The sequence below is a fragment of the Octopus bimaculoides genome, chromosome 4, assembly GCF_046866305.1.
Source record: "Octopus bimaculoides isolate indiv1 chromosome 4, ASM4686630v1, whole genome shotgun sequence".
Classification (NCBI taxonomy): Eukaryota; Metazoa; Mollusca; class Cephalopoda; order Octopoda; family Octopodidae; genus Octopus; species Octopus bimaculoides.
Window position 1 is genome coordinate 31,572,212 of NC_142931.1, and position 18,551 is coordinate 31,590,762.

General features: G+C 36.3%; 1 long non-coding RNA gene across 1 annotated transcript; it reads left to right on the forward strand.

Moving 5' to 3' along the window:
- Positions 1-1,195: 1,195 nt before the first annotated feature.
- Positions 1,196-17,795, forward strand: LOC149136002 (uncharacterized). Its single transcript, XR_016241452.1, has 3 exons — positions 1,196-1,837; positions 11,316-11,458; positions 13,508-17,795. It is a non-coding gene; the product is annotated as an uncharacterized LOC149136002 (long non-coding RNA).
- The last annotated feature ends 756 nt before the right edge of the window (positions 17,796-18,551 follow it).

Consider the following 18,551-nt stretch of genomic DNA (forward strand, 5'->3'; position numbering starts at 1 on the left):
TTCATTTATGTATCCCTTTCTGTTTGCCTGTTTTCTCTCAGTTTCTATATATCTCTGTCTCCTCTCTCTCTCACTCTCTCCCTTACACATACATACATATGCACATGTGTATGTGTGTATTCCACTCCACTTACAATACTTATACCAGTAGTCTCTAGTTCTCTTTAAAGAATTATATAAACCATCAAATATTTAGAGTACATGACAACTCCACTATTGTTTGTGACAATGTTCATCCATCCATAGGTACCAAGCCCAAAAATAAAACGCAAAAGCAAGATGCAGTCCCCCGAACTATTCAGGTGAACAGCACCACAGAATTAGTGTTGACATACTTTATTGCAGCTAATTTAAAGCAAATGTGAAACCTTGATGAAAATGTATATATACATGTACATGTGTGTGTGTGTGTGTGTGTGTGTATACATACATATATAAATGATGTAAGCTTTGCTTGGCTGAGAGGGCAAGAATTCTGAAAAATTCACTTGATCTGAGACCTTTTTAAATTTCAGGAAATAAGTTTTCAATCAATGCCCTCATCTAAAACGTTTCCTACTACAGACTTGGAATTCTCCATTCATTGTATAGACCCACTACAGCTCCTTCGAATATCCCCATGACTGAAATCCATGTAAGGGGGATAACCCCACCCAGCACAGACAATTATTTTCTTGTTTACAAAACCAACTGACTGTAATGTATTTCTTCCTCCAGTTGTAGAGAAGTTATGCGCTTTCAGCCATTTTGAGTCTGATGAGCCACCTATACTGCTAACCACTTTATAGATATGAAACCAATGGTCACTCTATGAATGGTTACAACTTTTAACTTCTGAAATGTATATATAAGGTGTAGGGGTAGTTGTGTTGTAAGTAGCTTGCTTACTTCAGGTTTGCTCACTGCGCCAGATTCGCTATTTGCTGTGAACGAAGATAGACATGAGTTTTGGCTCTGGGATCTATTTTAAAACGGGGGCGACATTTTTCATTAATGTTTTACGTAGTGTTTTTGGTACGGAAAGACTTTCAAACTTCGTATACTTATCTATTTTGTGTTATAGAACAGAAAAATATTTTTGTATTCGAATTTATTTCATGTAAAAAATTGTCTTATTTCGATAATTTCAACCAATCACTGACAAGTATTCAGTTGTTTATATTTACTCCTTTGGCTGATTAAGCGATGTAAAGCGTATTTAATCTCCATACCTTCGTTTTATTTGCTTTTTTCATTTTAAATTTGCTTTAACCCTAACCCTAGAGTTAGGGTTAGGGTTAATTGTTTCAGAATCGTTTGTTTATGTAGTCGGCACTTAATGTATATCGGCTGAATGGACGTCAGTGATTGGTTGAAATTACAGAAATACGACAACTTTAACATGGAATAAGTTATGGATTTCTTTTTTTTTTTTAAGAAGACTAAGAGAGAAAGATGTTTTATATGACACATTCTACCAGCGTTCCAAGTTTCAAAGTGTTTCGTTAATGAAAAATGTGGCCCCCGTTTTAAAAAGGATCCCGGCTCTGTCTATAGAAGAAAAAATTGAAAAATTCGCCGGGGTAAGTCGTTTTTGTTGCTCAGCTGGGCAGCAATTTATTGCTTCTATTTATTTCTTAGTAAATTGTTGTCCAGCGGTGTGGCATCTTCGCTTTCCTTGGCGAGTTTTTTGTGTGTTCGTTGTACGAACAAATTTTGTATTCGGTGTTTGTGGGAGGCGAGTTCGCTTGCCCATAGTAGCGAAAATTTTTGTTTTGACTTTAAGCCAAAAAAAAAAAAAAAAAAAAGCAGCTTTGAGTGAAGAAAACTTTTTGTGAACTTTAACGTACAACTACAGGTAAGACTTTTGTGTTTTGGGGGATTTAGTGGGGGTTTGTTGCTCGTGTTTATTTATATTTATGTCGAGCAGGGAGTCTCCACTGAATTCCACGCATTTGTCTGCATGTGGGTGTGCTTAATGTCTCACTTAGCGGCGAGAAGAGTGTTTTGGAGGTAATACGCCTCCAAAAATTGTGAACTTAGTTTCTAAAGGTTTGTTGGTTTCAAGCCGTGAATTGAGAACTACAAATGAATATTGTGAACAATCTCTTTATTACCCACTAGGGGCCAAACATAGAAAGGGACAATGTATCTGATTGGGGTCAGATAACACGTATGGGGTTACAAAAATATGAAACAATTAAAAATATAATAAAATCGAAAATCGAATGTTTACAACAAACAACACACAAAACAATATAGACAGATGAAGTGGGGGACTGGGTTACGCTCCGACCCCACAAGCCCCATCCCACCACTGACACTTTCGAAGACACCTATGGCGTATTCAATTGGACTTTTTCACTCGCAACTCTCGAGCGACATATTTCCATCTTGATTGAAACATTTTCTCCGACAAACACTTTCTCTCCAGTCGTATTTTTCTTTTCAAATGAAAAGAAAAGAAAAGAAAAATATCTCACCAGACCTTGACTAGAGATGAAAATGCCCGTCTTGTTCCCTTCCATTCTAGTCTTCCACACCACCTCTTTCGCTACTGCTACTGTAATGAGGAAACATTTAGACTTTACCTCAGGAACCCGGCCTCTTTTTATTAAGACCAACAACCCACCCCCACCTCCCGGCCGACATGGAGAGACGTATCTCTCGTAGCCTTCCAAGATGGGGAGGAAATCTCTTGGCCTGCTTATCCGGGCTTCTGTGGCAGCAATCACATCTAAATTTCGCGACCTGATGTCATTTAGGAAGCGCTCCTGCTTCCAGCTTGACAACAGGCCGCGTACATTTAAACAACCAATTCGAAGAGCCATAAATGTCTTACCTTAATCAGTATCTGGCGGGGTGAAATCCCCGCCTTTTCCACCCCATCTGGGGCCTGTGGAGTCGGAGGTAAAAGATTCTCCGACATGGTAGGTACGTAATCCAACCTTGGCACCCCTATGTCTCTCCTATAGGTATTGCTGAGAACGCTAAACGTTTTTCTCGTTGTTTTATACACAGCTTTTCCTTTTTTGAACTCTATCCTTTTCATTTTTTCTTTGTTTATAGTTGCCAGGTGGTTCATTAGCTCTCTGTTTGAGGTTCGAACCACCATATAGACACTGTCTTTTACTTTTGATTCACTTTTTTTTTCTTTTCTTCTTCCTTTTCTTTCATTGGGGAAGGTTGTTTTCTTTTGTTGGACACCATCGTCCAACCCTCTCCAACCTTTTCCAATGGCACCGGTGTTTGCTCCACCACCTCTGGATTTTCTTCCTCTTCTGTTTCCTTCCTTTCTTCTCCATTTTTCTTCTCTTCGTCTCCAGTTTCCTTCTTTTTCTCTTCTGTATCCTCCTGGTTAGTCTTTCCATCGTCCTTCTTCTGGCTGCAGTTCGCCCTAAGGTGACCCTTCTTGCCACACTGGAAGCAACGAGGTTTGCGGCCATCCACTGACACGACTAGTCGTGTGCCCCCAACCTCAAAGCTTTCGATTATTTCTTCCAGTGTGGCCTGTTCTGCTTGAATAGTCATTTTTAGGGCCTGGCCGAATCTCAGCTTTGGTTCAGTCACAATTGCTTCTAGAATTGTGATCCTATCTTCCAGGCCCATAGTCGTTGCCGCCACTAACCACTCTGGGTCAACTTCGGTGGGAATGTTTGCAATTGTTATTCGTGATGTTCTCCTACCCATGTACAGTGGTAGGAGAACCACATTTTCTGTTTCCAGAGGCTCCACAGAATGGAGTCGGGCAGCTTCCTCTGACTCCATTCTCACCTCTACCGTAGCATAGCGCTTGCCTCTGGTTATGTACGTAATTTTGTTAAACAATGATGTTAGGCACTTTTCGATTTCAGCCTCCGCTACGAATTCAATTTTTTTCGCTTTTTTACTATATGTTTTAAATATTAACGTTTTCCTTTGTGTTCTTTCTATGAACCTTTCGGGAGGGGTTGCAACAACACCATGACCCTCTCTCTTCATCATATTCTTATGCCTCTCGGCATTCCCGATGTTGACAGTTCGCTTCTTGTCACCAGCGACCGCTGCAAAATTCACACTTTTTCCAGATTCTTCCTTGTCTTTTACTACTTTCAGACTTTCTGCTTCGTTGTTATTTTTCGCCAATGTTGGCCAGTTTCTTTCCATCAACTGTTCCACACTTAATTCTTCCTTTTCCTGTGTAGGACTGACTCTTCCTGCTTCGGCCATCGTGCAGGCCTCCCTACACGGGGAAACCGTTACTGGTTTTTGGCCTTCAGTGGGGGTTTGTTGCTCGTGTTTATTTATATTTATGTCGAACAAGAAATCTCCACTGAATTCCACGCATTTGTCTGCATGTGGGTGTGCTTAATGTTTCACTTAGCGGTGAGAAGAGTGTTTTGGAGGTATCGCTCCTCCCAGGGCTTGGATTTGTGGTCTGCCACCCGGTATAGAACCTGATTGGATAGAGGATACTATCCGATGGAGGCTGGGCGGCAGTGGAGCCAAGCTCTTAAATGTGAAAATGCTATCTACAGCTGATTGGGTTGGGGCAAAAGCGGTTTTGACCCTGTGGACCCAATCAGCCAGAGATCTGGTATTTCCGGATTTTTTGACGATAGACGGCCAGAAATATCCGATAATTCTTGAGGGACGTAAACCCAAGTGCCACCGGTGTCTGAATCCCGGTCATATCAAGAAAGACTGTCCCCAGGACCAGAGTAAGGTCCTGGAACAGTTAACAAATGTTGTTACCTCCGGTCCTCCAGTGGAGGGAGAGACGGAGGAAGTCGAGGAGGTGGAAACCTCCTCGAAAAAAGGAAGAAGGGGGGCAACAATGGTTGCCCACCGAAAATTGTGGGGGAGGAGGAGGACCTTCCAGCAAAGGCGGAAGTACGCCCTACTCCAATGGCCCCAAAGAAAAAGAAAAAAAAGAACGAGGCACGGCCGGTGCTCGATAGTGCACCGCCGGCGTGTCCCGACACTCCTTTGGTGGGAATTGTGCCACCAACGGAGGAAAGCAGGTCGGCGGGAATTGTTCTGCCGACAGTAGAAGCTGTGGGCTCACCCTGTGAGGAAAAGGATCAGCTAATCCTATTCCGAAAGGGAGGTGCCCTGCAGAAATTTGTGAATAAAAGGAAGCGTCATAGACAGGGAGTCATCACCTGTACTAAGGATCCGGACTGGCCTCTGCAGGTGTCTGCGGAGGTCATGTAGAGTAGGCACAGAAGTGCGTTGGTGAATTCCTTCCCCCTCGCCGAATTCAGTATTAAAGAGTGACCCGACCCAGACCCATCGTGTTGCTTGAGAGAAGCGAAGGCTATATCGGGCGAAAAAACCTAAGAGGACTAGTGCCTCATATTGTGTAATGAAAAATCGTAAGAGGCAAATGCCTTAAATTATGACTTTTTATGTACGAGGTTCATAGCCTCAATGTGAAAATTTAATTTTATAAAGAACAGTGTTATAGAGAAGCAAAGTTCGGCGGGCGGCTTTTGCTTTCTCTCATTATACCATCATATTTATCATCCATTTCATCTCATTAATGTTTTTGTCCAGCCCGTAGCTACTCTCTATGTACTGCCTTTATGGCAAATTGAAATGAAATAAAGTAGCTTGCTTATCAACCACATAGTTCCGGGTTCAGTCATCTACTATAGTCACGGGCTTGTGAGTGGATGTGGTAGATGGAAACTGAAAAAAACCTGTTGTATGTGTGTGTGTGTTTGTGTGTCTGTGTTTGTCCCCCCCCCCCCCAACATCGCTTGACATGTGATGCTGGTGTTTTTATGGTCCTGTAACATAGCAGTTCGGCAAAAAGAGCCCAATAGAATAAGTACTAGGCTTACAAAGAACAAGTCCTCGGGTCAATTTGCTCAACTAAAAATAGCATCAAAATCTCCCTCACGCCATACCTTACTGTCTTTGAACATAAAGGACTCACCAGCTATTTAAATTCTTGATAGAGTAGACATGAAAAACAATCTTTCAAATATAATTAATTCAGTCGAAATTTCAGGCCAATTCCTAGGTCTGATGTTTAAGGGCTGACCTGAGGTTGAACAACAATAATAACATCTTGACATTTTGGAATGATTTTTTATCACATTAGAGATGCTATAGTGTTCTGTGAGGAAAATAGCTAAATATTTCTTGATTCATTTGTTAAACAGTTAGAAAAGATGCTAAACAATTTAAAAATTCATTTCTGGTTTACTAGTTAAAATTACTGAGATCAGTTTTTTGTTCTATATAAAGAAATATTGATAGAAAATAAGCCTCAGTCTATTGAGGAAAGGTAGACTATTGAGAAGAATCTTAGCCATTATGTCTTTATGTCTTGATGTCTTAAGTTTTAAGTGAATGTCTCCCGCTCATTTAGCACTTCAGAATTCAGACAAAAGAATCATTCCTATGAGACATTGTAACTTGCCGAAGTATCTACAAAAGAATTTTAGGTAGCAATTTATCAGGAAATTTTCTTATAACTTAAATGATTAATGATACATTGTGAGATAAAGTGTGAACTATCAAACCAGATTAAGAAACATATTTCCAAAATTGATGATAGTGAGTGAACTTGTGTATCATAATACTTAGTAGAAGCAGCAGAAAGAATGGTTTTATTCAATGAGATTATCAACATGTCATAACTCTAATGTCATGAGTTAGTATGTCACCAATGATTTGCTGGTTATTAAATGAATTGAATATGTTCAAACCAAATTAATATCTATGCAAGTTATTTTGCTTGTTTTGCTGATATTATAGTATAATTTGTGTTCTCAATGGGTTTTATAATGTGGGTTCACTCTCAGTAATTGTACAGATAGGATTTTAGGGAATCAAATTTCAGTCTTTATTTTTATTTTTTGTTCATGGATACTGAAATAAATATTCCACATTAGTCTCTTTGTTTCCATCTGAATTACTAATTAACTTATTTCTATCTAACTTGGCTTCCATTTCATTGGCCACAACATGAGGTATGTTGAATGAATTCATGCTGGCATGCATCCAGTGAGGAGAGCCAACACCTTCTTGAAGTTTAATGGACAAAGGCATTCATTTCATATGAATAGCAAGTTGGAAAGTGAAAGAAAAATTTGTGTTTTTATGAACAGACTAAAAACAAAGGCATATTCAAGGAAGAAACATTATTATTTATCTACCTTATACATATAACATCAATACTGTTGTATTTTCTTTTTCAAAGGGTTTATGTTTTTGGATAAGGTGTTTTTAATTGATACAATTAATCCCCAAATATTTTGTTTTTCATTGAGCCCTAGGGAATTAAAAGTTTAGTTGACTTTGGCAAGATTTGAACCAAGAACAGAATGTTAAGACATTTTAATCTGGTGTTTTACAATTGCTGTTAACTCATCACCTTTCATGTAATCAACGGTAACAAGAATTCATAAAATAATTAGCAATAATCCAGCAGGAAAATAAAACAAATAGTATATTAGCAGGATTACAAACTTGCAGCATGGATTAAGATAATGTAATTTTTATAATTAGAAGTAAAAGCTGTTAAGCTGCAGTAGAAAATGTAGATGATAAATATATACAAGTTGGTATTTGAAACCTAAATGCAACTAGACCAGTTATTAGGCTGCTAGCTTACAGACCAAGCATTGATTGGGTGTATACCATCACTTGTTTGGTTTACTTAGATATGTTGAAGAATCAGATCATTTCTTTTCTTTCCTTCTCTTTTTTCTTTAAGTAGTGGAAGCATTGTATAGCAGACAGAATTAAAGCTGCTAAAAAAACTTGTCATCAATAGTTTGTAACAGCATCTAATTGCTGAAACTACAGTGCTTTACAAAAGAAACACGATGTGGCCAATATTACTATAAAATTATGCTTGACTGAATTCAGTCATCAGAATCATAAATAAACATTTCGAATGCTGTTCTTGGAATCCTCTTTAAAAAAAATTTCAAGAGGCAATTCTATATATTTCTGCCACTAGTTTGTTGTGAGTTAGCATGAAATGTTCATTCATCAGTCATTACTTTTCCATCAAGATATGGCCATTTTATAAAGATATAGTTTGTAAATACGTCTACATATTAAGATTAAAGAGACAAAAAGAAAATTAGTGTTCCAACTATTTACAATGTTCCCATAATCCTACATGGATTATGGGAAATAGAATATAAACTCAATATTCACTATTATTATGCATGAATTGTCAAAGACATTTCTAGAGATAGATTATGTGAAGTAGGTGCGGACATAGCTGTTCAGGGAAGATGCTTGCTTTGTAGCCGTGTTGTTTCAGATTCAGTCCCACTGTGTGGCAACTTCAGCAAGTGCCTTCTGATACAGCCTCTGGCAAGCCAATGCCTTGCGAGTGAATTTGGTAGATGAAAATTATGTGAAAGACTGTCGTATGTCTGTGCCTTTTGGTTTGTGCTTGTACCGTTTCCACTGGTTGAAACTGGTGATGGTTGATTTATGTCCCCATAATTTAGGAGGAAAAGAGAGACCAAGAGAATAAGTGCCTGGCTTAAAATGACTACTGGGTTAGGTCTGTTTGCCCAAGTCCTTGAAGATAATGCCCTAATATGGCTGCAGTTCATGGCTCCAATCCACTCAGCTGGTAAAAGCAAATAATCCAATGACAGACTGGTGTGCTGTCCAGAAGGGGAGCCTGGTGTTGCCATCCGGTTTCACCAGTCCTCAGTCAAATCGTCCAACCCATGCTAGCATGGAAAGCGGACGTTAAACGATGATGACGATATATACATATATATATATATATATATATATATATATATATATATGTATGTATGTATATATCATAGAATCTGGGAAATAGGCCGCATGAGCCTATGACCCTGGAAAAGACATTTAAGACATTTTTTTTAATATGGTAGGATGGGATTTGTAAAATATTTTGTCACTATTAGTAGTAGTTTGTGTAACCATATTTGAGCCAATAAGGCTTGCCTCATTGGCTCAAATAGGCTTTTATTTCTACTCAGTGATTCATGGGGTTGTAAGTGGCATTTCTTAATGTTACAATAATAATGTTGCAATAAAAAGTTAAGTCTACTAATTGTGCAAAACAACAAGAGTTAATTGATGTTGTAATTACAATAGCTAATCCCAGCCTCTTGATCACTCAGAGATTGAGCCTCCATCTCTTTTTCAGACCGTAGTGGCTTAAGGCGAAAGTTGATATAACTGTGATACAATGACTTTGTTTGACACTTATAACACATTCTCAGATTAAATAACTCAACAAAAAAGTGTCACTTAGAAATCTATAGATTTAATCAGGAAGTTAAGAAATTAAATTAGATTAATTTTAGAAATATATAGCTTAATAACATCAGTAAATTAATGGATGTCTACATTATCTTTTTAATGCCTTCCACTCATGTAGAAAGTATGTAATTCTAAGAAATTTAGTCATTATTATGCAGTTGTAAAATGTTATACATATCTTCTAAGGGAAAATAGGACATTTCTATTTATATTTATGGAATAATTTAGTGAGTGCTGGCAGCAGAAAATGCATCCAACTATCAAAAATAACCTGTCTCAAGAAATTCCACCTCACCCATGCAAGCATAGAAATGGATGCAAGTGATGATGATGATGATGACGAAAACGACAACAATGAAGAAGAAGAAGAAGAAGAAGAGTGAGATGGAGGAGAGGAAGAAATGGGGAGTACGAAAGGATAGATACAATGTGGTCAGTAATAATATCAACAGCCATAAGAACAGGCATTCAAATTTAGAGGAATCCTGCCCCTCAAGTCCGTTATCAACTTGTACATGGATCAACTCGAGCACTCAGCTCTTAACACCTGCCAATCATGCGTCTTCTTCTCAAGGTATTTCAACAACACCCCGATGCTCACCTCCACCTGTGAAAAGGTGACAACCATACATCAAAGCTTGAACAATGTCGTCAACCACATCAAATTCTAAATTGAATGCTTAGATGAGTCTAGAATCTCCTCTATGCTAGATTTCTATATCAAGATCACAGAGGAATGTTACATCTATACAAATCTTTATAGAAAAGCAGCGAGTAGGAATCTATTGTGCATTATGAATCAGCCCTGCCCACCAGAGCCAAAGCTGCATACATGAAAAATGATATCACATGTATAAGAGAGAGATGCAACAAAGTAATGGAGAAAGCTACCAATGGCATGCAGTTCCTTAGAAACTTAGTACATAACGGCTGTCTACCATCTGCAGCTGAACGACTGCATCCACAAAACATAAATGTGGGTAAACAACATAAGAAAACCCATAACACCAAGTCGTAAAAGTACTATACTTTGATGACAGAACAACTACAGCTATTCGAATTGATCTGCAAGGAGGGACTCAACATTCAGTTAGTACACACTGGTCCATTCTTGAAGAAAGTTTGTGTGCACTGTGGGGTGCACATGATCGACTGCCCTATCAATGACATCAAAACATGCTCAAGGGCCTATGTAGTATACAAAATAGTCTAAATAGTCTGCAATAAATGTGGGATATCCTACGTAGGGAGTACAACCAGGAAACTGCACATCCATATAAAGGAATGTATGCACATGGACACTTCAATAAAAAAACACCTTAGAAAGTGCTAAGCCCAGTATTTAAAAATTTCTATCAGGGCAACCCAATGCAACAGGGGCTATCTCAGAAGTGTTAGCTCTTCTTATAAAGAAACTGAGACCAGCCATTAACAACAGAAAGGAACTACATGAAGCAGACTGAACAATTCCTTTTTCCAACTACCGCTTTTTCCAAATGTCCTAAAGAAGTGGTCTTCACTCTGAAATATAGAAATATAAGGCAAAACTGCAACTTTGTTTTGCTTTCATTTCCTCTTGCAGTTTACATTGTACCATCTCGCATTGTTCTGGCCTCATACAACAACGTTCTTTAAAGTTATACCACAGAATGCTTCACCAAAACTACCTCATACATACATACCTACCTACCTACCTACATACATACATACATACATACACACATACACTCACACACAGAGATCTATAGATATACATATTTGTTTTATATATATATATATATATATATATGTTTTCACATACACACATACACGCATACACATAGTTATGCATGTGTGTTATGTTAATGCACAAATGCATTGATACTTACACTTGAGTCTCAACATATATTCTAATTAGACGAATGTTATCCTGTGTTCACAAATCAGATTATCAAATATCATAATTAAGATAATCATTACAGTGTTTTAAATTCCAATTAAGCAAACCATTTCACATGGCTGAAGTGATTATATGCTTTAATTAGTGAAAAAGTATAAAATGGTAAACAAAAATTATTTCTTTTAATTGACAGATACCTTATTATATACATTAGCAAGCAGTGAATGGAATGTCCATGATAGTGGTGAAGACACTGATGAAGGTGATAGTGATTTCCATAGCAGTTTGAATCATTGATAGACCACAACCAACTTCCCTTTATATTGTGTGTCTAAGGTGAGTCAGTTCTGCACATTTTAACTCAGTATTATAAAACAATTAGGATTTACAGTGTTATCTCTTGTTAATAGATGTCATCTTTTACTTCCTGTGATTGCTTATATGTTGTAGACCAATAGTCTCTGAGACAGCAAGGGAGCCTCTCTAAGCAGCAAAGGAGACACTGAGATGTCATTAGACTTGCTAAAAACAACAGACCAGTCTTACTAAAATTATACTTCAATGTCATGAAAAAAAGAAGGCCTCATTGGTTAATTACTACTGAAAACCAGATGTGGTGGTCATGTGGAAAATATATTCATTTAAATCTGACCTGGAATTAAAGAATCTACTTCTTAATAAGTCTTTTGGAACTATGCGTTCTTGCCAATGACACAATGCTGAGGTCATGATGGAATATGAACCTTCAACATTTGGCCATTTTGTTTGGTTGTGTTTAACAAACTTTGGTCCAGCCAGTCACATCACTTCAATGTATAAGTTTTGTTAAATATATTGGTGGAATCTCTAAATATCATAAGAAAATTTGTGTGACATGCTAATGACAGCAACACAATACAAGGTCAGAAAGCATTAGCTAAACTACTGGGGTTAATTTGACTGTTGTTTTACTTTTGAACTCGCAAAATAATGAGGAGTTAAGCTGATCCTGGTAGGACATGAACAACATAAACGCAGTAAAGCATTTTGTCCAATGATCTAATGATGACAACAAAAGTGATGATAATAATTGCTATAGAGCAGTGGTTCCCAAAGTGGGTGGTACCACCCCACTGGGGGCAATGGAAAGATCTGGGGGGGGGGGGGGCATTGAAGGAAAATGGGGCGATAATGGAGTGACCAAAACGAGGCAATGAATATTAAAAAAAAAAAGCCCACAAAATAAAGGGTTAATTAAATTAAGTTTTATTTGTGAAATACTGTTGTTTTGAATTTGCTGCAGAAAATGGTCTATGTCTGTGATGGTGAGTGGTGGGGCACAGCACTAGGAATGTTACCTTAGAACCAAGGGGCAGCAGCCTGGAAATGTTTGGGAACCATTACTATAGAGGATGGATAAAGATGAATCAACCCCAAAAATCTATATGTGTTACTTATTTTATAGGTCCTGGAAGAATGAGGCCTATAATTAAGCATGGCATATTAAAACTTAGAACGTAAAGTGGAAGTATATCATAGCTGATAGATATTTATTGTACTGTAGTACTATTTCTGACTATGCAACAACAATATTTTTTAAATCATATAATAATCAATAATTAGACCTAGTATACATTGGATACTTATTTTATTAATTCTAAAATTATGAGGAGTAAAGTTAAGTTCAGCAAGTTGGCTATGAACTGAAAAGGTAAATACTCCTAGTTGTTTAAGCTGAAACTCTAAGATTATCATGATCATAATTATTTTGTGTCTCCTTACCAAGATGGTAAGTTTGGACAGGGAGTCATTCTTGGAGTCAGTTGTTAATTAGAGTTACTACTCTCTTAGATGAAGCAAAATCAATGATCTACTCTTACAGTTTCTTTTTTGGTCCAGTTTCAATGATTGGATGGTCTTACTATCACCACCAGTTTCAGAATCTACTGGATGCATTTTAACATGGCACAAATGCTGGAGAGTTTCTCATGTTCTTGACAAGAGTAAAGAGTTTACTTGATTTCATGATATTTCTGCTTATTTGCTAAACACTTTACAGAGTGTACTGGGAGAAATTTATTGTGGCACCAGGACTATGAGGATACGTTGCACCGATTAACGTTAAAAAGTTCACAATCCATTATGATGTCTGTGTTTGCTCAAGTCTTTGTGTTCAAGAAATGGAATAGTGAAGAGAGCAATAATAGAACAAGAATTGGTAGATAAAGAGAGAAAGAATATTATGATAGAAACACTGTGAGAGAGACTGATGGATAGAAAATAAACTTGAATATTAACAAGAAAACAAATAACAAAATAATATTTTCTTTTCATCCATTTATTTTAATTTTCATAAATTTTTATGCTTCAAATATATTAATGATTTTGTTCCTGTTAAATTTCCAGATTAATCCTGGTCATCTCACCAAAACAACTCCATAATTGGATATTTCAATGCTGCTAATGTTTAAAGACTTGAAAGAATAGCATGGAACACTTTACAACATTGCAAATGATATTTCCAGGTTCTAAAATTCATGGTAATTGAAATATCAGAAACAATGTATTAAGCTTGATAGTTTTAATGTGTATATATGTGTATATATTTTTTTCTGTGTGCATGTATTTTTTAATAATCACTTTCTAATATTACACCATCGAAAATGTGTTGAGAAAACACAAACACTTGGTTAGAGTTAGAAACTAAAATGCAAAAACAATTTGAAACCGAGGAAAATGACATATAGAAAAAAAAACATGAAAAAATATAGATTTATATAGCAAAGGTGGAATAAGTAAATATTTGACTTATTATTAATATGTTTTTCTACAAATTTGAGCTGAAATGATTTGCAATTAGATAACTTCCTGAAACCTATTTCCTGACTCAGCCCACTTCAAGCAACATATTACGAAATGTACATCATTATTGGAAATTTCAAATAAAATCACAAGTAATTTACTAAATAATTCTTTAATTAGTAATATAGATCACACACTCTCTCTCTCTCTGTCCCTCTTTCTTGTTCTCTTCTACTTATAAGCATATGTGTGTGTTCATGCATGTGTGTTCGTGCATGTGTGTGTGTGTGTGTACAGGAAAAAGGATACTTGCAATATCCACTTGGAAGTACAAATATCAATTTGCTAATAAATATAAATTTCCACCAGTAATTATCTCTCTCTGTTTGTCTGTCTATATATATGTGAATAGATAAATATATGTATACATTTATGCATACAAGGGGTTTCAAAAGGTATCCAACTTTATTTTATACCACAAAACTAATGTTGCACGGGGAAAATCTTTTGGGTAGAAGGTGACACCACCTTTCCTGCACATGCACAACTATTTTCCATCATTTGGACACATCAGCTCATAGTTGTTAAACCTAAAGTACAGGCATAAAGTGCACATTCAGCAGATTTTTATTTTCCCCAAATGCATTAAACAGAGATATTACATCAAATTTTTCCAAAAGCTTTGTGATGCTTAAGTTCAAACTAGCCAGAATATTCAGCAGGTCTTTGATGGTGATACCATGTGCAAATCTCAGATCAAGGAGGGGTACAACTGCTTCAAGCATGACTGTACCTGAGTAGAGAGTGAGACAAGCTCAGGTGGGTTATTCACAAGTGGAAATGAGGAGTCACTTAAAAATGTTCAGCGAATAGTCATGGAAAACTGTTGAGTAACAATCCAGGAAATTGCTTATGAAATGGGTGTAAGTACAGTATTATTCCATTTTGCTAGAGGATTCGTGCATGTAGAGAGTGTTGGTGAAATTCATCCCTAAGGTGATGGAGGAGCAGCTGAAGCAACTCCACATGGAAATCACTTAGGAGAGGCTGCACTGTGCTAACCACAACCTAGACTTCATAAAGAACAGCATCACTGATGATGAGACACAAGTTTACAGTTTCTGCTTGATGTGTTCAGACATCTTGTGTGAAAATGAAAATTCAAACTGATGCAGTCTGCTGGCACAAAAATGTTCGTACATACACTGGAAGGGTGACATCATCTCTCATCTAAAAGATTTTGCTCATGAGGCATTAGTTTCAACAGGAAAAAATATAGTCAGATACATTTTGAAAGCACTTTGTATATATATAAATATATATATATATAAATGTGAATGTATGTGTGTGAATAATGACATTGCACATGTTGGCACTGTCTGAGTAAAATGATTATATGCTTACATTCCTTAAAACTCTTATGTCTGGTTTCCCTATTCTATGAAAAGCCAGGCAATAAAAAGTCTTTATTTGAAAAGCATGTAAAAGTTCATGACAGACAGAGTATCAATCTATATAATTTGTCTCAAATATTTCACCAACCAGCCCATGTTAGCTGGAAAAAGTGAATGTTTAGTAAAGAAACAAATAGACAATATTATATATAAATATGCTTGTGTGTGTGTGTGTGTAGCTATCTGTGCATGAGTGTGTTCTTAAGAAGACTACTCCCCAATAGCAATGTTTTAGTTCTAGTCCCATTGCATTGCATCTTCTACTATAGCCCTTGGCTGACCAAAGCCTTGGCAGTAAATTTTGGAGTTAGATACCTGAAAGAAGTATAATATATATATATATATTTATATAAGTCCAATATATTTGTATATATACTACCAAAACTAAATACCCACTTACATATCCCACCCTTACCTTCTCTCTACCTTTTCTATACCCATCCCTTAATGCAGCTCTATAACACCACCCTTACTCACATACCTCTTTTACTTCTTACCCTCTCATCTCTTCCTCTCTCTCCCTCTCACATCTCCCTTCATTCTATCACTTTATCCTGACCACTACCTAACACACCCGCTCTCATTTCATTCCCTCTTTCTTCATTTCTTTTTTGTCTCCTTCCCTTTTACTTTTTCTCTTCTTTCTCCCATTCTCTCCTCCTGCTTTTGATTTAACCTATCCCCTATTTCTAATCATACACTTCTCTCCTCCCTCCATCTATCCATTAATATTACCAACACATTCCCAAACTTTAATTCACACCAAAAAACCCCCTCGACTGAGCAACACTGTTTACAAGGCTCTATGCTTGGAATGACCAAATATAACTACCATTGGAACTCACACACCAGGTACAAGAAACTTCTTCACCAATTATATACACCATTCTACTTGAATAATGGAACTGTAAATATAATATCCTTATGTATTTCAATTCTTCTTTCATTCCCTTACTTTCCTCAGTATTTCATATCTTCTCTACAATAATTAATAGCCAAACATTTTCTCGCACTGTCTCTGATGAAGTGATATGTAAAATATCCCGGAAACGGCTGTAAGACTTTTTATTTATAAATGTTCTGAAAACTATTTACAGCCTTGGATTTTTTTTTTATCTCATTCTGTCAATTTATATATATGCATGCTAATACATGATCCACGTTGGACTCATCTCTCGTATCATTATCAAACCAGGAGTTTAACCATGGTCTATCCGAAGCACTTACTTGGTGTTACCCAACACATTTTGAGTCTTCTTGATACCAATAAATCTCATACCCTATATAAATATTTGTTTATATCATCCAATCCATACCAGCATGGACAACAGGCATTAAATGGTGATGATGATGATGATGATGATGCATCAGTCACTGGACTTGCTTTGGTCACTGGACTACAGCTATGCTGGAGCAACATGTAATATGCTGTTTCCTTTTAAATTTCATTTCAGTCTTGTTAGCAAACTGGATGTTCTTAACGTATTACTTTCGACAAAATTCTGTATGAATTTTCACAGTTAGTTGCACTGTGTTCACACACACATTATGGATTATAACATAATAGTGTGATGTATAATTAACCTTGGCTGCTTTGAAATAAATCAACCCTGTATTGTATTTAAAGTATATTCACTTCAATGTGAGAGCATATTAACTTGGGTGTTAACCCTTAAGAATCTTCACAGTCAGACAAGTGTGATTACTCATACAAAATGGATTATGTCAAAGCCTGTGTGGTGTAATCTAAAATTAAGAAGTCTATCAGAATTTATATATACTTAGCCAGTAGTAGACTTTAGTTGTGTTAGACCTGATAATGTCCAATAAGTATGAAAATTATAATTTTCTGGTTGCTAAGCTCGTATTTTCTCTCCTTAGCCTATTTGTTTAATTATCAAACTTATTTCACAGTACACTAAATTATGTTCACTTACGCAATATTTCACACCAGTGAAAATGTCTGTTAGAGTTTTGTTCCAAATGTTTGCCTGTAATACAATAATATCAATTTGTCTGAGAAATTATACATGAAGGGATTTGATAAATTCTCTATTCACACTTTACAAATTACAGGAAATAATATCTTTGTTACGTGGCTCTTGTTTGAAGATAATTTCTTTTCTTTTTGTTGTCTTTGTTTCCTTGATGAACAATTTGTGCTAATAAAGCATATATACATACATAATTATTTTCTTTGTTAACCAGGGAATAAAAAAAGTGTTCTAATGACCTGTTAAAAAAATAGTAAATTATGTAATAAACAAATAACACTGCTTGAGAAAAAAAAGATGCAATAAAACAAAACAATTGCTTGTAGATGATAATGACAGCTTTTAATTTCCTTCTGTGTCAATAAACGATGTTTTAATCTTCTTACTTTGATTTTATTATAATGAATTTGAAATAGTAAAGCAACAATAAATAAATTAAAAGAGCTGCTTGGGTTTCACATTAACAAATTTTTATTTTATTTTAATTAATGGAAGGTGGTTATAAGGTTAACCTGCTGAACCTATGTCAAACTGAGCAACTTAAAACAAGCGAAGGATGGAAATAAATTATAAGAGAAAGATGAAAACAACAGTAAACATGATGACATTGATGGTACTGATGACTTGTTTTGTAGGTGGTGTGTTGATGGTGCTGTGTTTATGGGACTGATCATAGCTTTAGGATAGTTGGCGGTGGTAGTGGTATTTTGACAGTGAAGCTGACAGTTGATGGTAGTTGTGATATTGATTGTGGCAGAAGTTATGCAAATGGTGATGATAATGATGGCAGCAGTAATTGTGTACATGGCAGTGGCATTGATGATAGTAATGTAAGAAGTGATGGTGGTATATATGGCAGGAGAGATGGAAGAGGTAGTGGCAATGGTAATACTGCCAATGCTTGTTTTGATAATGGTGATGATAAATTTGTTTTTTTTTAAATCTTATTATGGCATTCTGTTTTATGTGACTTTTTGTAACAAAAAGCAAAACAATTATTAAAAGATAGAATTCATTCTAAAATAAGAATAGATTTACTGTAGGAACTGTTCTCTATGTCTAATGATCCAAAATTAAGTAGCAATATATGTCTAGTTAATACTGATATAGGTGAATAAATTTATTTTGGAAACTCTAATGTTAACCAGCTCCTCCATCACTGAACTGGAGAAGAATCAGCTTGATGATGTAGTTAAAAAG